A 21,947-nucleotide genomic window follows, 5' to 3' on the forward strand; every position below is an offset into this window, starting at 1 on the left:
TGTATTTTAGCCTGTCTCTCCTTCCACCTCCTCTACACTTCCCTTCTGTGCTGGGGGTCTGCCATGATTCTCCTGTTTAGCCAAGCCAGGTCCTGTCACTCCCACCTGCCCCACGGGATCCCATCTAACAATTCCCTGAAGATGCAGCAGTATTCTTGCCTGGAGTCCAAGGTGTGTTTTGTGCTGCACTCCATTCTCATCCCTCACAGAATCTTGGACCCGTTTATTGTGTGGTCACTACAACCATGGATATCACTGACAATCACATCCCTAGCTGGCTCTTCCTTTTTTGGTGAATAGCAGATGCTGGAGAGCATTACGCTGCTTGGCCCACCCCCTACCTTGTATCAAGAAGTTCTCCCTGACACCACCAGTGTGCTGGTTTAAAAGTTAACCAGCAAGGGAAAATGAACTCAATTCAAAAGAGAGATTTATAAGTCAGAATAACAATTTATTAAAATAGTGCAATAAGTACAATTATACAGACAGACAATTGGTTTTAACCCACAAAACCCAAATGTACAACCCAGCACCCTAGGGTATGAACAAGAGTGGTGTACCTCGGCCCACCCCCGAGTCCAAAGCAAAGGGAGAGGGGATAAACCTGCTGGTGGGAGAGCTGCTGCAGTCTGGTCAGAAGTGGTGATTGCAGTCCAGTCGAGGGTGGTGGTCTCAGTCTGGTTGAACGCGGTGGTCTGCAGTATTCCTCTGGACCCCACGAGAGGTGGCAAGGCTCTGAAACTCCCAGTTATATACTCTCCAGTTCAGGCGGGAGTGCTCAGTCCCTCCCTCAGAGTAGGGAATTCCATAAAAGGGCATGCGGATGCTCAGTCCCTCTTCCATATAAGGGTATCAGAGCGGGGAATTCCATATAAGGGTATCAGAGCGGGGAATTCCATAAAAGGGTACAGGAACATCTTCCCACCTTGCAGGCCTCTACTGACAGCAGTTTTTGGGAAATGGCATGGAGGCTATAGAATACACAGTTCTGGGTTACACCCATCCAGGGATGAATTGGTCCCAGCCGTTCTAACCAGGACAACCAGAAATCTTCATCACCTGTGTCCTCCCAGCAAATGAAAGGAGGCAAAAATGTACCTAAGAACAAGTGTCTGTGATACAGAGGCTTAAGCTGTTTAAAGAAGTCTTGGTGCTTGCCCTCACCCTGATCAGGTCCCACTGTGATTCCACTCTCACCAGTCTCTCCTTTGACTGTGACCTATGAGCCTTCACTCAGCCCATCTTCTGTGCCATGGAAATGCTTTGCACCTCTGAGCTAATTCTTTGCATAGAGGGAATTTCTCCTCTTTTTCACTGCCTGTCTTACTTGCAGAGTTGTTACCCACAAGTGCAGGTAGTCCCAGCACCTTTCTAGTCCTGCAGTGGTGCCACAACCCTGTGATCCCACTGGAGCGCTTGTCACTCCAGATTGTTTTCCAGGCTGTGCACACGTGTGCACTTACATGTTAGATGGAAGATGCCTCTTTTCACCATCTTCCCAGTGTCTTTTGCTCCTATCACCCTACACACTTCCTTAAACATGCCAAATTTGACACCAGGTTTGTTTTTTTCAGAGCCCAAATTTAAGTCTTTCTGCAAATGAAGTTCCTACCCTAGGTCTGTCACTGCTGGTACTCAGAAAGATAAACAAGATCAAAACATTCCCAAAGTGAGGACTTGCAGGAGGGTGTTACACAGCCACAAAGCTTTTGTCGTGTCACCATACCTGTACTTGTGTCCTGTCACTGCTGCCTAAGAAACAGATTGTCACGTGAAATTGCAGTGCAATGGTGGAGCTGGAGTTTTCTTGTACACAGGAGGTGGAACATCTGAGACTTTCTGGGATAATGAGGAAGACTGTTGCCCAAGTGTAAAGATGAGATTTTCTTCTTTGGCAGGAGAAGGTAAAAATATTTTCTTCTGATGAGAAAGGCAGCTCTAGATCTGTGGGAGATTCAGGGCAGAGAGAGATGCACTGAACTTCTCAGTGGGGCAGGATTCTGGCAGGAGCCAGATGAAAACTGAGAATTAGAAGGAAAAACCTCAGAGCAACTTTTGGGCTCATGTTATAGCTAAGAGTGCCAGTCATTGAAGATTGTATTTGATGAAATTTGTATGAAATATCCTTTTTCTTTCCAAATTATACAGCTGGCATAATAATTCAAGAAAAAACATAGACTATTTATGAAGTGAATTTTGTGAAGGGAAAGCTATGAACTATATTTGTTTAATTTATTTGACAAGCTTTGAATCTGAGTCAGCTTGGGAGCAAAGAGATGCTGTCAGGGAAAGAGAGCACAAGGCCTATATCTTCATGTTATTATTTTTTCCAGCAAAGAAAACCTTTGGCTCTTCAATTATTTCAGTCCCAGCCTATCACCCAGTCCTATCACCAGTTTGTTTCCTATCACCCAGTCCTGGATCATTTGACTTGTCATACAGGATCCTGGTTGCATTTTCCTCTTCTACCTAACGTTAAAATTAGAATCTTGATTCCTCTCCTTACCCAACAGACTGCCAACAAGACTTACTTTGACAGGAAATTTTGACCTTCACAGAACTGCCATAAAATCCAGGATCGGGGGAAAAAATCACCCCTGACAACTAGGGCACAATCTGGAAATAGGTCTTGGGACCTCATCTCCCAGGCTGACATCTCTTGGGACAAGGATCTTACTATTAAAGAGTAACACGAGGATTAAGCATGTCAGGAGGGTGTGAATGCCAGCATAAACAAATTCAGAGAGACAGTAGTGGCCTACTGTTGGCTCACAGAAAGATTTTCTTCCCTGAAATTACTCGCTGGCACTATTCAAAGGAAATAAAAAAGGTCAAACGAGAGCCACAGCTTTCTGCTCTGACAGGAAGAGCAAAGTTTGCCACAGCTCCTTGTTCTTTCTGCCTTGACTTATCCCAGAATCGCTGAGATGACACAATAGCTGATGTGGATTACTTCTGATCACTGAGTCATTCTCTTAGACAACATAAAGTGTATTGATTTATGCATGAATAGGATGCATTGGCTGTACTGAGCCTACTGATCATGCTTGTCATGGAAACAATGCTCCTTCTTAAAATAATACAAATAGAATTGCAAGCATTCAAAAGGCTCAAAATGTCAGTAATACCCAAAGTGATACTTAGCTTTATTCAGCCCATCTGTGTATTTTTCATACCATGGTATAATCTTGCATTATATGCTACACCCAATTTCTTACCTTCTAGAAGCCATGTTTAAAATGTATTTATCTTCCAAAAGTGAATGGATTGTTTGAAAGACTGTAGCTTTTTTCCAGAGGGATTTTTGGTGCCTATATTTAGCCATCGAGAGGGCAGCCTGTCTGCAGCACAGTTCATGCATTTAAACTTTTTATAATACAGTTGTACAAAAAAAATCTGAGTTGCAGCCACAGGGAACAAAGCAAAGTAAAACTAGTGGCCCTTCTTCAGCTGGTTTTAAAAGTTGTGTGATAGCACTAATGACACCCACACACAGTTACTCTATTCTCCCTATTGAAGTACTCCTCTGTTTCCTGGCTGCTTGGAATAAAAGAGACACCTGTCTGACAGACAGACTGATATGCACACACGTTTGCTTTATGTTAGACAGAGTGAGAATGAAAAGTCATTGTAAAATCTACCACATCAATATATTTTTTTATTAATTTTTGATTGCTTTGCTCCTATAGACCTCCACTGTTTTTCTTTCAATTCATTTTTGTTGTTCTTACTCCTTTAATTTTCCTTCCTACTTTCCTTTTATTCATAAGTGCTAATTAACTGTGTCTATGAGCCATAATGCTGTCCTAATGAACAAACCATAAGCTTTGTGAAAGTACTTCAAAAGACATGGAAAAAACCACTTCCTGCTGAGCCAAACACAGCAAATTTCATGTCAGTCAGGGAGGGAGCAGCTCTGTTTAACAGGCTTTTGGAGAGTTTCTGATGCTATTCAATTAAAAGAAAGTCTGTAAGCAGCAAGAGTGTCAGTGGTCAGACATGGCAGCCATGAGGGGTTGCTACGAGTAACCCAGGTGAGACTGTGCTAGCAGGAGAGGGGCTTCCTGGGAGGCTGCTGAAGCTGTGCCGACTCCAACGTGTGACATGATCCTTTGACCTTCCCTAAAAATTCACCATATTCAAGAAAAACCAAAACCATCTGAGGACAGAGAAAGGAGGAGTGCAGTGAAGAGCCAACTCAGCAGGAAGATGTGGAGTTATTGTAATTGGAGGTACACGGGAATGCCTTTAGATGAAAGGGACTGTAAAAGGAGAGGAAGGATTAATTCTTTTGGGGAAAAAGCAAAATGGGAGAAATAGGTTGATTTACTGCCTGCACACTAATAGCAAATGAGATGCGTCTATATCTCCATCCCTTCTTTTGTGGGCAGAATAGCTTTTCAAAACTTTTACAGTTTGCAACATAATAGGCAAAAAATAGCAATGGGAAGATATCATCTAATTCACAATATTTCCTTATTTTTCTGCATTTTTGACGAAAGGCCACACAAATTGTCTTCACAGTGTTAACATAAATAATGGGAAAGAGAGAATAGAAATGGACCTCCATTTGGAGAAATTAAAATCTTTTAGTATATTTGTCTTAGTTTAAGACAATTTGGAGTGACAGAGACGTCAGACGGAAGTCTCCTCCCTCCTATTCAACACCCCTGATTTTTCCAGAGAGAGACCAAATACACCCAGATGTAAGTGAAAAAATAACTTTTTACCAAGAAGGATGCTAATAACAATACTGATAAACCTGAGTTAAACCAACTGATGAGGAGAAATTTCCCAAGCCCCACCTCCTGGACCAAACTGAGATGGCAGCTGGCCTCTCACACCCAGAAAACCACACATGGCCACAGCATAGAGACAAGATGGCCACACTTCCATGTGGTTCACCTCTCCCACAACCAGAAAACCTGCAGGAACAGTTGGAGAGTCAGTACTGGCAGGAAACGGCAGATAGCTGGAATTTGATACTGGCAGACGCTTGTGTGGCACTGGAGTGAGGCTGTGGTGCTGGTACAGGGAGTCAGACCAGGCCTGCAGACCCCCTGGGTGACTGGAAGGACCTGCAAGACACCCACTGGATCCAGAGACAAGTCTTGTTTGTTGCAATTTCAGTGTTCGTTGGTTGAAGTGGTGGTCGCAGTCCAAATCCATCAGGGTGGTGGTAGAAGCCCCAGGTGGGTGACAGAACCCCCAAAACTCAGAGTTTAGGTGGGAACACCTTCAGTACCTCTCCTGGAATGGAGTTTTACACTGGACGATGCAATATTGTGAATCGTGGGATACTTCTGGAGTCTTTGACACCTTCTAAGATGTTGCACCTGTCTCTCACATCAGCACAGCTGAGTCCATTATGGCCCATTATGGCTCACCAATAAGAGATGAAAACCTTCAGGCTGGGTATGAATGTTCCTGGGAGTTATCACAGCTGAGTCATCTGTGTAAGGAAAAAGAGACACTATCCCACCTTACAGGATTTCCCTCTTTCTTTATCTTGTTTAATACTCAGCTTGTAGCCTGATGTGTCAGATGTGCACACCCTCAGCACCTGGTGTGGGTTGCATCTGCATATTGTTAGCAAAGCACACTACTGATTGAGCCATGAGCACCAACAGTCTAGTCTCTTACAGCACCTGAGTAATCATTGCAGGTGGTTGAATGTTTGAGTCATTAATCACTAGCAGCTCAGTTTCTTTAAACAAGGCAAAACACCAAAAAGCCAAAAAGACTTATTTGGAGAAAAGAGAAAAGAAAAGGTCCCTGCTTATCATTCAAGGCAAATGAAATAAATGCAGTTCTATTGCAAGAAGGAGTTTTCTTCAACTGGCTTGAACAATTATGCACTTCCTTTAGCCCAGACATAGCGCAAGAATGAATGTTGTGCAAAATAAGGATATGTTGAAGGAAAACTGGAAGAATGAAGCTGCAGGGGGCTGAAAAATGTCTTTCCTAAATTTTTGCACTTATTCCACTTTGCCCACAGAATGGAGGCTGAAAGAAACCGAGAAACAGTGTCTCTCAGGCTGCACTTGCTCTTTTGTATGGAGAGCGCCAGTTGTGCAATGCACCAGCTAAGAAGGAAGGGAAGAGATAGATGGTGGGATGCAAAAGTGGATCAGAACCCTCTCTTCAGCTGTCAGACCAGCGTCTGACTTTTTGTACCCCTCTGCTACTTGTTGAAATCACAGCAATTTTTCCTTGCAAAGGTGAGTTTGCTAAACACAAAGAATGAATGAAAAACACTACTTTCAGGCATAAAGCCGTATGTCACACACTCCCCTCACCAGCTGAGTTTCCAATAGCATATGCAACACACATATTTTCCTTCTGGCTTAAATATCACTTTTCCTCAGCTAAATCCACCTTGTGAAAACATGACAAATATGAATCTTTTATATTCTTCTGTACTTCTTTGGACGTCATGATACAGTCTTGTTCAGGACACAAAGCAAAACAAGGTTAGAGCAACAGTGATTTTTCCTCATAATGCTCTTTTATCTGTGAACATAAATAAAAGAAAAGCAAAGCAATGAATAGCTTTATAGAATAGTTTCCTCCAAGGGGGCCTTTATGTCAAAGAAAAAAGGGAAGATGAGATTAAGCATGTGTGATTACACCAAAAAGATACTATGACTTTCTACTTGATTGGTAGACTGTGCTGCAAAAGCCAACGTTGAGCCTGGTTTAGAAAAATAAACACACAGAGAGGAATGTCTAGTCTGAATAACGTGACTGCCAACCTCATGATTACATTTTTGGCCTGGAGTTTTTTTCTAAATCTTCTTCAAGAGTTATATAAAAACTATTAAAAAAAAAAAGAAAGGTACCAACAGAAAAACTGACATCATGAAAACAGCAACAAAACCAATAAAGGTAAAACAGGCTGACCACAGTATAGTGTGTCCAAAAGCCCAGACTTTGAAAGTAAATTAGGATAAAAACCAAGTCTGGCTTTTTTCCTTTTCAAACTGTTCTACACTGAACCCTCTTGACTTGTACAACTTGTACTTCTGAGCACAAGTCTTGCTATTTCACATATTTTTTAAGAGGGCTTTTTATCCTAAGACATTAAAATTACTCGTGCTGAAGTCATTAATCAAGTCATTTAATAATTCTGTGGGTTAATTATTGAAATTATTGCAATCTACATTTAGCAAATGCAGCAGCATGTTGGGGATTTGCAAGGTATGTTATATGTGTATTCTCAGCAGTAGAAGAAACATAAACAGTCTTCAGTCTTGTTGGCTCCTTCATATCAAACAATGATAGGAAGAGAGGCTTTTTGGAGGTTTAACAACTCAAAGGGGATTTGGGACCCAAATTACTGCATCAGATCCTCCTCTTCCACCCTATGAGGTAAAAAGTCTTCAGCTCGTCAATTTCTGCTGAATTTTCAGTCAGCTTAAGTTCCTTGCAGTGTGTACATGTAGACCACAAAAACCTGGGAAGGATAGAATACTGAAACCAGTTTGGGGTATATCTGCCCTACCAATAGGGCTTGATCTTTTAGTTTAACCATACCTCAAGGGAAAACTTGACGTCCCCACGCTTCCCTGAGATCACAGTAGATGAGCATCAAAATGGAAAATCCTGGTTCAAATCCCTTTCTTCATCCATATAGGTCAAGCCAGTGCCCTAGAACATCCTGGGCAGTGGGTCCTAAATGTCTCTGAAAATTCAACTTTGCATGGCCTAATTAGATCACTGGATTATTCTGTTTTGAAAAAATGTGGAAGAATATGGTAGAAAACAAAGGTACAAAGCTTTATCTCTCTCTAGCTGCTGAGAACAAGTTTAATAACTAGTTTATAACCGCAGAATTGCTGGATTAATTGCTAGAGTGGCAATCTCCAGTATATGGGCCATATATCATGTGTAAAGTCCCATGCTAAAACTCAGGAAAACAAAACATGATGTGATCTGCAGAACGTCCCCTTGCCCAATACTAACTGTACCTGTAGCAGCCGATCTTGGTGTGCATGTTGGCTTGTTGGTGTGGGTGTGTATCACACTCTTTCCCTCCCATCTCACTCCCTCTTCCTCCTGTGGAAATAAAACACAGATTTGGGGGATAAATGAACATACAGTGGCTTCCAGGCAGACAGCCAATCTGTGTGGTCAAATTCCAAACTACCAGTTGTGCTGGTCCTGTGCTGGAAAACTTGTTAAGTAACTTTCTTAGGAAAATCACTGAGATCTCCACTTGCATTGTAGCACAAAGTCCACATTTTCAGGATACATTCCCACATATGTCTCATAAAAGGGAAGGAAGAGGATTGATGGAAAACCGACAACATGCTGGAGACAACAGTATGTGCTGCCCAGTATGTTTTTAGGCACAGTAGGAACACATGCACAGGCATAAATTATCAGAGAGAGAAAATGTCTGAGCATCAAAGCCATGTTCAATGTGTGGGAAAGCCTCAATGCAGCTCAAATATAGCACAGCGAACAGATGTCTTTACTACCATAAGCATACTTAGACCTCCCTGGATTCACAGCAACAGCACAGAACTACAGTCTCTTTCATTCAAAAATTATGGCAAAAATCTATGTCACCAGTCACCTTTTATATAAACCCAGGAGGCTACATCACCCACAGTAAGAGATCTGCACTAAAGACAGAAAGAAACAGGAGAAATTAAAGGAGGAAAGATGCAATTTCCATTCTTTCTTTTGAAGCCAGACTTCCTTATGTGGAAGAATGCAAAATTCCTTGTAGCCAAACTCAGGAGGTATAGACTGATGGGGAGGCTACAATAAGCGAATGTGCCTCAAAAGTGACAATAACTCCCTTGAAGTCTACCAAGTAGCTGGTGTTCCTCAGTGGTTGATACTGAGGCCGGTACTATTCAGTATTTTCACTGGGACAATGAGGTGGAATGCACAATCAACAAGATCATGAATGGCATGAAATGGGGATAGCAGTTGATACACCAAAGGGCAAAGCTGTTATGTGAAGAGAATCAATAGGCTGGAAGAATGGACTGGCAGGAACCTCATGAAGTTCAGCAAATGACAAATGTAAAACCCCTGAATGGAATAAGCCTGTGCGACAGCACAGACTCTGTATTGACTGGTTAGAAATCACTTTGCAAAAAAGGACTTGTGAATTGTTGTCCTGATGGGCAACAAGTGGAGTCTTAAGTCAACAGTGTGCCCTTGTGGAGAAGGTCAGCCTCATAAAGTATTAACAAGAATGGAGCCAGGGCATTGAGGGATTGACTCTTCATCTCTATTTAGCAGTTATGGGTTTGCATCTGTCCTACTGGGTTTATTTGTTGGCCCTAAAGTGCAAGAAACAACAAAAATATGGAGCAAGTTTGACAAAAGGACCCCACACTTGTTGAGGCTGGAGCACCTGACCTGTGAGGAGAGGATGAGGGACCTGGGCTAGTTCGGCCGGGAGGAGAGGTGGCTTCAGGGACACCTAACTGCTGCCTTCGGCTACCAGAAAGATAGCTGTAGAACATGTAGAGCCATACTCTTTTCCTCGCTCCACAAAGAAGGTCTCTTCTCTAATAGAGGCAATGGACACAAGTTATAATGAGAAATTTCAATTGCATGTATTGAAAAATATGTTCACAATGAAGATGCTCAAACACCAAAGTCAGTTGCCCAGAGTAGTTGTGGAAGCCCCATCCTGAGACACTCAAAAGCTGGCCAGGCACAGCCTTAAGCAATCTGACCAAGCTTAAAAGGTGGCCTGGCTTCGAGACCTTCAGTGCTCCCTTACATCCTGATTTTTTTCCTATGATTTTATGATTCATAGAACCCAAGAGAAAATGTAGGCAACAGAAAACCTGAAATCTTTATGTAATGTTCAAAACTTTCCTTGAGAGGCAATTCCTGGGAGGTGGTGAGCCCTGATGTCTGCTTCCACACCTGATGGCAGAAGGGTCCATGCCTTAATCTCATGAGTTGAATACCAGCCCTACATAATCAGAGATAAGTCCTGTTCCCAGCCTTTGAGCGATCATCTCTTGTCCATAAAAATATCACAATTGCCGATGTTGTTTCTGCAAATAGCTAATAGGAAAAGCTTTGGGTATGTATGAGGGTGACTGACAGTAATCTCCACCTTACCAAATATATGGGGATATCTTAAAATGTTTGTTCCCCTTTTTCTGGAGAGATTTTCACAGCAAATTTCACAATATTTGGTTCTTTAAGCTTTGAACCACAAATCACCATCATGGGGTAGTGAATGGTATTACATCCAGCTGGTGGCCGGTCACTTGTGGGGTTCCCCAAGGCTCAGTATTGGGACCAGTTCTGTTTAATATCTTTATCAATGATCTGAATGAGGGGATTGAGTGTATCCTCGGTAATTTCATGGATGACACCACATTAGGTGGCAGTGTTGATCTGCTGGAGGATAGGAAGGCTCTGCAGAGGGATTTGGACAGGCTGGATTGATGAGCCTAGGCCAATTGTATGAGGTTCAATAAGATGAAGTGCCGGGTCCTACACTTGAGCCACAACAGCCATATGCAGCACTACAGGCTTGGGGAAGGGTATCAGGAAAGCTGTCCAGTGGAAAAAGACCTGGTGGTGCTGGTCAACAGCCGGCTGAACATGAGCCAGCAGTGTGCCCAGGTGGCCAAGAAGGCCAATGGCATCCTGTCTTGTATCAGAAATAGTGCAGCCAGCAGGACCAGGACAGTGGAGTTCTTTTCCAAGCTTAATAATTCCATGATTCTATGACTTCATATCAAGTTTCTGGAACTTATCACTCCACATCTACCCCTCTTGGCTGTGAAACAGCTCCCCAGACAGAGTCACAGAAAATTGAGAGGTAAAGGTGTTAATAAACACATAACAGCAACAATCAATATGCATACAAAACAAGGCAGCAGGAGAAGCAGCTACCATGCTTGATCCCTCTTAGCACCCTCCCTCTTGTAGACATTTTAGGAGAAGCTGTTTAAAAATAATGGTTGGCTTAAAGTTTTGTTGAAAATATTATCTAAAACCTCAGTGAGTAGGTCTACTGTGGGCACATTTTGCTTTTTCCACTTTGTCTCAATTCATTGGACTCTTGGATGGACAGATAGTGGAAAAAATTTCAAATAAAACCTAGTGTTGATTAAATATGAGAAGCTACTATTAACTCTTATGAACAGGACACTAACATAAATTCTTCATGGTAATGTAATTTAAAACAATTTTCTTTCCTATTTTAAAGCTGAATTTCTGGAAAACAATATTGAGGTATGAAATGTTCCCATTTGATGATGATTCTGAAAGTATACAATTAGATTTTTCTGGCAGATTTACTGTTTTTAATTAGAATCAAAAGTGCAGACTAAAGTCATAGTTATAAAAAAAGTTATATTTTCATTAATATTTTAATAGAGGCGTCTGAAGCAGTAATTTTGCCCAGAAGAATAGGTCAAGTCTCTGAATATTTGATTTCAAATGCTAAATAGAACCAAAAATATTGACTTAAATATAAAGTAACAAGTATATCAACTAGGTAATGCCTTGAAGAAATAGACTGGTGTGGGATAACAGCAAAACATAGGAACCAATTTTGATACTTTTATTAGACTGTTAGCAACAAATATATGGAATTCCAACTAAATGCCTGAAGTCAGGCCTCTCTGACAATTTCTTTTTGTAATTTAAATAAAAATATGTGATTAATGTAGCATTTCCTAAATGGATATTAAAACTACTTCATCTTTTTGATTAATCTCTTAGGCATACACTGCAGTTTGCATTGAAAAAAAATCAGGTTTTAATTTACTGGACCAAGAGTACATCCCACTCCTAGTTAAAATGTATGGTCTGTGCGCATCCATTGGTTGTAACACATTGTGAAGAGAGGAAATGGTTCTGAATTGCACTAGTAGCAAAAACATCCAATCTCTTTCTCCCCTTACCCATCATTAGTCATCACACCTCTAAAAATGCATATGGAGTTGTGGGTAAAATTTAGTCTGCCACCTCAATATGAAAAATAATCAGAGGACATTCACATATTGCTGCATGAATTGGTTTTCCAGTCTCTATTTACGTCATAAACAATATAAATTCCAGCTGAGTTTTGCTCATTTTTTTAAAGTATATTGAGATTTTGAAGACCTTTATAAAGAAGCCAGTCACCAAGTACATGAGTGCAGCACAGCTCAAAAGTACTACCTTGTCCCCTGAAACAGCGTGACTGTGGCACTCTGACCCCGGCAGTCAGAGGTAGCTGCCAGCTTTCTCTTGGCAAGTCTGACAGTTGGCTTAAGTATCTATCTCTGTGTTGTGCACCATGATATAAACATGCCCATCATCACACCTGGCTAGAGTTGGGTTCTCACAGTTTTCTCGCAAGGTTGCACCTCACTCCAGCCACTCTCAGCCATTGAGTCTGCAGCTGCGTGGCTCAGGACTGCTGGTGTTTTTCCTATCACCCCATGACATATCCCATATAGAAGAAACTTGACGTATATTTCCAGTCCCTGTATCAAGACTGATAATTGTATTCAGACAGAGCAGATCACAGTAAGGCATCTGGATGTGATCTGGAGATGACAGGAGAGGGAGAACCTCCTGCCTGCTCTAAATGTGGTTTCTAAATTCCAGTTCATCACTTAAAGGGGCAGTACCTAAGTTTTAGCTGGGTTACGGTTTAACTTACAGACATTATTAGTTTTTGTTCTGGTAGGTTAGTGAGCTCTTCAGGACCTCTGATTTTCTTCTCCCCAAAGTGCCTTGGCAAGTTTGGTAAGCTTGACAGACTTCTAGAGTGTCTTTCAGTACAACGTCTTTTCCACAACATTTTGATATTTAACATATAGATTTAATTATCACAGAATCATTTAGGTTGGAAAATACCATTGACATAATTGAGTCTACTGTGTGAGAACATAAGATGAGAAATAAAGTAAGATATAAAGTTTAAAGCATATTTGATTTCATACAGTCTTAAAAGCCTCAGGATTAGTGTGAAGCCTATCTTCTAAATACTTCTCTCTGTCCACTCCATGCACATCAGTGTAATGCTTGGGCTAACATATATCATTGGACATTGCGCCTTCAATCTATGCTGTGTGTTGAGCTTATCTCCCACACCAAGAACCAACATTGTGTTTCTTCAGGTGAGGTTAGCTCCCAGCACCCCCCTCTGGCAGGTGCCCACATCAAGTTGCAGGGCAGGACAACAAGTCCTGTGTTAGCAGAGACCAGGCAAACACCACAAACTTGTAGCACTGACTCTGCATCTCAGACCACCACCTTCACTGGCAAGAACAGCCAGCTGGCATGGACACAGTTCTGACTAAAATCTTTCTGGCTGCACAGTGCCATATGGATGTGTAAGTGTTGATCTGCCCTAGGGGTGGCTGGGGTGTTCCTGAATAGGTGCTTCTGGGTTCAGGAGGTGGTCCAAAAAGGAGCAGCTCTGCTCAGTCAAGAGCTTGATTTGGAGTGCTCTTGACAAGTGGAAGTTGCTACAAGAAATCCATTATCATCCATGATTTGTTTGGCTTCTTTCTGTGTCTTCCTTGGGAGCACCACAAAAGTCAAAACTGTGTTTACATATCTCTGTTCCTCCTTGGTAGTCTCCTTATTCTTTTATAAACTAACTCAGTGTGGCACAAAAATGGCACGATGCAGGAGCATGTCTAATAACCCTAACTTTGCCTATCCATAAAACAAGCAATATAACAAATGGCAATTTTGTCTTCTGTCTCTCTTTTTGAAAATAGTACTGGAAAATCACATACATTCTGTTTCAATTAAACAACACACGGATGCCATCAAGCGACCCAGAAAAAGACAGCAGTTTACTGGTATCTCTGCTAGCATCAGAAAAACCTAGTCTTTTTGTAGTCAGGGCTTATCATGTAGTGCCTGGAAAAGGACAGATGGGATAGACAGGGTTGATAGGGAACCTCAAGAACCACAGAAAAGATTAAGAGGAGTTTTCCCTTCTGACCTCTTCTCCTTCATTTGAAGGTTTGGGTTCATCACCCTGAACTTCTCTCAGACCCAGATGCTTATAGCAGTTTTCCCACAATACGTGCCAAAGACAAACACATAGTCTTTTAATGGCTGGAGCAGCTTAAAAAGGAGAGGAAGTTAAAATCTTTCCTTTGGCCTGTGAGGCAGGGATTGAAAATAATCTCTCTCATACTTTCCAGGTCAATGTCCTAGTTGTTGTCTGTTTTCTCTTGCTTTCATTTAATAAGGTTAAGTTAGTCTGTTCAAAATGGGATCCAGTTAAAAAAAAGAGACTAGGAACCTCTTTCTCTACCCTGATTGTCAGGGTAGCTAATAGTTCAGTGATCAGATGAGATACGGAAACTGAATTTCCACAGAGAAAACAAATTCTAGAGATTTCATGTGTTGTGTGACTGCTCTCACTAGAGAGCAATTGGACTCAAAAAAAAAAAGATGCATCTTTGCATAATTCCCATCCTGGTTGAACCTTTTCTCCAGTCAGATGATTCACTACGCCCTGACCAACCTTGAACACTGAATATATTTGTTCAAGTCTTCTTCACAAGAGCAAATTTCTCACTGACATATCTCCATATGCTTAAGCTATAATATAGTAATGATCAAAAAAATCTCGCTAAAGGAAAACCATTCATGAGAGTATTTTCAAAAAAACATTCTGCTGTCATCATGCTATCCTCAATTTTAGGTCTGAAGTGTGTGAGAAAGGCTGAGCAGTTCCGCTTAATTAAAATAACATAATTTTGGAACAGCAGACACAAATCAAGCAATAAATAGTATAAAAATAAACCAGATGACAAAACAAGAGAACAGGCTCATATTTGTCACCAAATCTGATTTGTACCTTTACTTTTCACCAACAACATGTAGTTTACCCATTTTAAGTGTTTTTGCGCTGCTGTTATATGGGATGATATCAGGTCACTTCGTGAGCAATTTTCGCACTACACAGCGTAATAAACAGCTCCCAAAACATATCAGAGAGTCACATCCTCTTTATATTATTTTTATGTCAAAATTAATTCTTGCAAAAATAAATTGAGAAAGGAACCTTATTCAGAAATAATTCTGAAATAGTGTGCTGTGAAAATTGAAATCTTATTTCCTTAAATTAATGGCTAGGTTTTTAAAAAATCAGCATTTTCTTCTAGATGGGGAGTCTGCAACGTTGGCCAAAAACACCTAAGCAATTCCACAGTCATTTCTTTGACTTCTTGAAAGTTGTTTTTATCCCTCATATTGCAATTTCTTTAGCATACAATTGAAGGAGTAAATGTCATTCCTGAGTTATTCCCCACACCGTAGAATTTTTAATAGTCTCAGTGGGAGCAGGTTTGCTTTCAAGTAATGTATTTCTGTGCCAACACAAACTATATTTGGATATCACTCTTGTAAATTGTGAGAGATGAAACCAAAAAACTTTACATGTGATACCCAACTTCTTCCAGTCAGATCACTGGACCTACCAAACTGCTAAAAAAATGCAGCCAACATTCATGTTACCCTTGTGACTATCAATATTGATAGGATGGAGAACTTATTTCTAAAGGACTTCAGATAATGATGGGAGATTTCAATCTGTCCAGAAGCTATTAGACTAAGTCGTCTTTCAGTAGAAACATTTCATTGTACACAAAGCAGCCTCTGAAACTCTTCAGCCTACAGAATGGCATGTTCATACAGCCCATAAGAAGCTTTGATTTAACTGTGTGGGCTGACAGTCAGGAGCTACACACATGGTTCACTTGTTGCCATAGAGGTGGCACGACTGCAAGAGGAGCTGGTGAGTAAACAGGCACAATATGCAGCCATCTCGCTTTAACCTGCCTGTGTGTGTCCAAATCAACACCCACACTCACAGGGAAAAGAAGAAATATAGCTTTTTTAGAATGAGATCCTTAGTTATTTCCCATCTGGTAGGAAATACCTAACACCATGCAAGACCTGATGGCACTTCTGTGCAACTTTCTGGTTGCTTTCACAGTGAGTTAAGTCAGCATGAGGGCTGGATTGCATCTATTCTGATATGTTATGACATAAACTCACCGAAAAAAGAAATAGAGAGCCACTATTTAACAGAGGGATTGATCTAATGGAAGACTTTTTGCCTAAATTTTGTTTTTTCACTCTTGTACTACCACTATGTGTATCAGCTGGGCAAGATATGTCTTCATGCAAAATTCGAGCCCTGTCCAGCCAAGGATATGGTCATCTCTTCTGCTCTAATTTATTTTAACTGCTTTGTGTCAATATTAAACAAGCTCCTTAACACTGTTGCAGCAAGTGAAGATGTGATTAAGAAAATGGCAGTTTTTCCCTAATAAGCTGTCATTACCTAAAAAAACTGTAAAGGCTGTGTTATTGCTTTCATGCAATTTAAGATACCTTAACATACACACTATTTGATATTTAAATCTTCCTCTAGCTTTTATAAGTGCGTTTGTCCGGTTACAACTTAAAAATTCTATTTACTGTGAAGAAAGTTAATTCATTGCACTTCACTGAAATCTTTAAATTAATGGAGTCACTTTTCTGAAACTTTGCTACTTTATCAGTTATTTGTCTTTATTCATGAAGCCTGAGTACAGTCAGGTAATTTTATTTTTAAACCTTCAACCTCTGAAAATTAGTAATTTCATACACCCTCTTCTATCTCATGTAACATATATTAGCTTCTTAAGAGAATAATCCTGTTAAGAATACCTCCTAATATCACCCAGGTACATTTCCTACATTTGTTTATGCCAATGTTGGGAGAATTAAGTTTTAAATGTGTGACTTTGTGTCTAGTCTAAATATGACTAAGAAATGGCACACATTTACACAGCCACAAGATACATGATGTATTTCTTCTTTGATGTAAGAAACATGCCTGAGAAGAGAAAGCCATGAAATACTAAATGCGAACTTTACAGACCCAAAAATCAGATGGCTACATTACCATTCTGATTTTGAAAGAGTAAGTTAAATTAGCTAACAAGGAAAAATCACCCTTTGCTGACAGATGCAAGTCAGTACAAAACTAACATTATTTTCCTTTTTTTTTCTCTTTTTAAGAAAAGAGACAAGGCTAAGCCCTCTCTTTAACTTTCTGGACCCTTAGAAATATCAGCTGTTATATGAGCTGGTTTCACAATGATACTTCTGTTGATAGAGCTTCCAGTAAGAACTTCTCAAGGGAAAGCAACGTTCCTTGCATCTATGCTCCTGCTTGCCTAGGAAGGGTAATCAAGTACAGCATTTCCAAAGTGGATTGCTTTTTTGTTTTTTATTTGTGAGTTTTGTTTTGTCCTTTGAGAACTGTATACCACTTCAGGCGAAAATAAAACAAAATTCACTTTGCTCTGTCTGAGGGATGGTGAAGCGTAAGAAAAGTTCGTTTATGTTGAGTAAGATTCATAAGTCTGAATGGGAGCTGGGCAGAGCCTATCACTTTAAAACTCCAGACTCATGCCAGGGGTGAAAGTTATGGTTATGTTGCTGAATAGTATAGACTGGAGACTATTGTTTACTATACAGCCAGATGATACTGGAATGTGACAGCTAAATTCCCTTTTTCACAGTAGCCCGGCTACAGAAAGGCTGCCATTGCCAGCTCCATTTGATGCTGTCTTGGGACAAGGTAAGTCACCATGTCTGCACCAAAATCATGCCAGCAGCACTGTCTAACAACACCTCCTCCTTGCTGCTATTTTACTAAAGCAGATTTATAGATGTAGTCCTACAGATCCAAGCTACAGGACTTGCCCTAAGCTCTTCTCATGGTAATATAAATCCTACTTCCAGAAACCAACATATCATCTTACTGGGAATTTTACTAGGTGATAGGATGGGAAAATGTCAAGTAACCAGGGTGGTTGTCAGACCTGTTTTCTATTCTTCTAATTTTTCTTTCAAATGGAAGTCTTATCTCTTAATAAAATATCATTTATCCTGCCTATCTGCATAAGAATCACTCAGCAAAAGAAGGGTAGAGTGTGGTTGGAAAAGTTATTTCTGCCTTTGAAACATTAGGATTTGGAGATGGATAACTTATCAAGAAACTATTTTTTTAAACTTCTTTTATTTCCTGTCTAAGTCCACAATTCCAGTTGCTAGCAAAAGATGCATTAATGATATTGCACCAAAAAAAAGAAGATTGACTTTCAAATTCTATTTCTTTTGTGGCCTGAAAACAATGTGTTTCTTTTAAAAGAAGCTCATTTTCACTTGAATTGCATAAATTGCTTTATTATAAAGGAAACCACAACACTCTTGATCATGAAAGGTGATTATCTGTGAGAAGCTCTATATAAACTCAAAGGTTACATTTTGAGATGCCCAGGTCACAACCACCGTTGTATGCCTGCTGTAAGCTGGCATGTAAGTACAGAAAGTGTTTCTACACCCTTACTGAAGAGGTGATGCATTCTGAAGGAGGGCTGTTAGAAGAATGACAGACATGAGAATTATCTATTATAAAAAGAGCTACAAATTATGAACTGGCAATATGCACTGGACAAAGTTTGCTTGGTACAATACAGTCAACATAAATAATTGGGTTCTATTAATTCACAGGAAAAATTTGATTTTTTTTAAGTAAAAATATTTTATTCAATATTTTTGATGCTGAATTTAAAAAACATGTTTAATTAAATTTAATTAGATACAATGATGAAAAATTCAAAAGATATTTCAATTATTCCAGAATAGAAAACTAATTTTTAACCTGAACATTATTTTTCAGGAAGAGGGAGAAAAGAGAAGATAATTTATAAGCAAAAGATAAGAAATCTCTTCATGTTAAAGGATTGCCCCTCTGTTTCACCATTGATTAAATAAGAAAATAAAATTTTACATTACTGGGTCTGGTAATAAAGCCAAGTCTGTCATGCACAGTCATGCTATTTCCAAGAATAATGAAGGAAAGCAACTCCTGGTCCTTAATCAAGACAAACCCTGCTTTGTTCATGCAAATCTGTATTGATTTTTACTCTAATCTGTGGCAAAAATAGTTAAAGATCAATCACATCCTGGGATATATTCCTATTATCACTTACTTTAAAGTGAGTGTAAGCTAATGTTTAATTTTTATTTCCGTATGTATTTAACATATCCATGTACTTATTTAAGCCATACAGTCATTATTATAGTGCTTTAAAAATGAAAGAATTAAGGTCTTGTGATCATGAATGTAAGTTGCAAAATAAACCAAGAGGGTAAATAAATTTATATGTTGATAAACTTTCGGATTAAATGAATCTTGCTAAAAGCACCAGATGCAAAAAAGATAAAAAACTAATTGTCAACATCAGTGGTGCTAGTGATTCAAAGAAATCCCTAATATGTAAAGCACACTTTTATTACGGCCAGGGGATGCAGAGGGGTTTCGCCCCCCCTGTGCATTCTGCTGGGAAAAGAAACACGACAGCTTTTTATACATTTGGAAGAGGTGAGTTTCCAAAATTAGCTATCATATATACTCTTTGAGAACTGGTACAAAGTCTGCCTTATCTAAATAGACATTCGGTTGCCTATCTCCTATTTTTATTATTATAGAGTAGTTACATAAAGCTTTATCATTTCAAGCAGTTGTTTTCCCCACCCCTCTCCTGTCTCCCTTGCAATGTTATGTGCTAAAAGCCTTTTTTTTCCCGCTTTCCTTGTCAGTCCCTTATCTTATTTGTTTATGTAAGCTAGTTCCCCCTTATCTTAACTGCCCAAAATTGTGCAGGTTTCTATTTGCAAGTGGTTACAATTTGCAAAGTCATATTTCATGCTAATTTTCAACTAATGTGGCTAAATTTTTATTTTATTTTGTCTTGTCTTTATTTCACTAGGTGAATGCTTGACTTACTGATTACAATGAACCACTGGTGATAGTGGGGTTTTTGAAAATTTTTTGTTCTTGAATTATTCTTCCATGATGAAAATGCTGTTTGGGTGGCATATTTCATATGCAATTATTTTGTCTATTGGTATAGAGCTCATTTGCCCCAGGAAAACATCTCGAATTGTAAGTTGGGTTTTTTGTAGTATGTAAGTAATTTTTCTATAAATCATATTGACTAGACTAATATAGGTGGGGTTTATTTTTAAAGCTTTACCCAATGTCTAATTTCTCTCCATTATTCATAATTTTTGATGCACGAACCTTCTTCTAATTGCCAGTGAATGTCATTTCAATCTCATAGGGCCTTATAAATAATAAGTCTGGAAAATCAACATCTCTTTAGCTAGCGGAAGTCATGAAATGTTCAAGACATAGCAGAGATTCACAAAATGACATATGAATAAACACTCATAACATAAAAAAACCTCTAATAAGATCTAGCTGAGCTGCATGAATATAATCAACAACTTCCCACTGCTAACAATACTTAGTTTGAAAGACCTTCCAAGTATATGACTTTGTCATATCATACGTTCAATTTATGTAATTGGAAAAGAAACAAAAATATGAATAATTATTAAAAGACTTACTGGATGTGGCTGTTATGTTCTTAATAGCACTTAAAAAAAAAGAAATTAAAAGCTATGAATATTTTCAATATTTGGAAAACAGCATGTCTTTGGTCGCAGATTTTGCCTTCTCTTCTATGCCAGCTAGGTCTTATTACTGTTGTGCAAATACCCAGGAATAGTCTGGAAAAGAAAGTGGGGAAGATTGATGTTTCACTGGCTCTGTGCTTCTGAAAGCCATTTTGTCACATCTTAGTATAGAAGGGTTGTTGTACTTCATAAAGCACATACTGCTTTATCTTACCGTCTCCCATGTAAGAACTGGCTGCACGATCAGGGGAGACTGAGGTATCTAAGACCCAGTCAAAATGGTAGCAGACTCAGACCTGACATTTTGGCCTGGAGTATTTTTGCATCTGAACCACATTCACAAGAGTTTTTAGTTCTCCAGCCTAAATTATCCCATTACCAACTGTCATAGCTTGACTTCTCCTTAACACCTCTGGGGTGAGAAAAAGGTTTGAACCAAGTGTTTTTGAGTAGCAGTCAATCATTATAAAGAAGAGGCAAGGAGTAATGGCAGAAACCTGAAGAAATCTATTATTCCAAAAATGTTTGTCTCCTCTTCCTATGCCTCCTTGCTAGTGATGAGCTAGCTTTGATGGACTTAGCTCCAGGTTTCACTTTGCACTTCTGCAACCCTCTCTTGCGTCACTTTGCTCAGTCTCAAAGGACCTTGAAGGAGCCTGCTAAAGAGCTGTGTGCTGAGAGACTCTGAAAGCGAGATATGCACAAATTCATAAAGCAACTGCTGGTTATCACTCCCAAAGGCTACAACTCTAAGCTTTAGTGTGCTCACCACCCTGAAGAGACACCTGAAGAGGCTTTGTCATTCAGAAAGTGTCAGTCAGGAAGGAAAGAGGCCAGCCAGGGCCTCTGCCCCCAGATTTGATCTTGCATACTCATAAGCTGCCATCTGCTGCTGAGTCCACCTTTCTCCCATTAGGGTTTTAGAATCATAGAATATAAGAATTTTTTCTATCTTAGCACTTTTTTCTATTGAATCTGTCAGCTGCCCGCAAACATCCCACTCCCCCACCTCCCCATCTATCTGTAATTTTGCCCTTCTTATTTTGTACAGTTCTCTCTACAGGCTTTTTTATGGCCTTTCCCTGAACTTAGCTACTTGCTTAGAAGTCTGGGGCAAATTTTTACAATGTGGACATGTCAGAAATAGTCCTGAACCACAGGAAGACAGGCAATGGAACCCATGGTGGGGGTGATCACAGAACAAGGGGGTTATGTTTCTTTTCCAGTGTGTCAAGCTCATTGAGGATTTAGAATTTCTTCCTCTGCTGAACATGATATCTTACTTCACTAGCAAGTGTCTTGCAGGAAGATAATCTGTGCTCTGTTTTTGCTTCTGAGTGTAACTGAGAATAATAGCAGAAGAAATTATACCTGAAAGTCAGTGCGGTTTCAGAGCCAACAGGAGTACCACAGACATGGTATTTGTTCTCAGACAACTGCAAGAG

The 21,947-nt window shown here is 39.8% G+C and overlaps 1 long non-coding RNA gene across 1 annotated transcript; it reads left to right on the plus strand.

Annotated features, from left to right (window-relative positions):
- Positions 1-10,758: 10,758 nt before the first annotated feature.
- On the plus strand, positions 10,759-19,822 carry LOC113966992. The gene is made up of 3 exons (XR_003534041.1): positions 10,759-10,813; positions 17,535-17,593; positions 19,791-19,822. It is a non-coding gene; the product is annotated as an uncharacterized LOC113966992 (long non-coding RNA).
- The last annotated feature ends 2,125 nt before the right edge of the window (positions 19,823-21,947 follow it).

The sequence above is a fragment of the Neopelma chrysocephalum genome, unplaced genomic scaffold, assembly GCF_003984885.1.
Source record: "Neopelma chrysocephalum unplaced genomic scaffold, ASM398488v2 Primary Assembly neopelma1_62, whole genome shotgun sequence".
Lineage (NCBI taxonomy): Eukaryota > Metazoa > Chordata > Aves > Passeriformes > Pipridae > Neopelma > Neopelma chrysocephalum.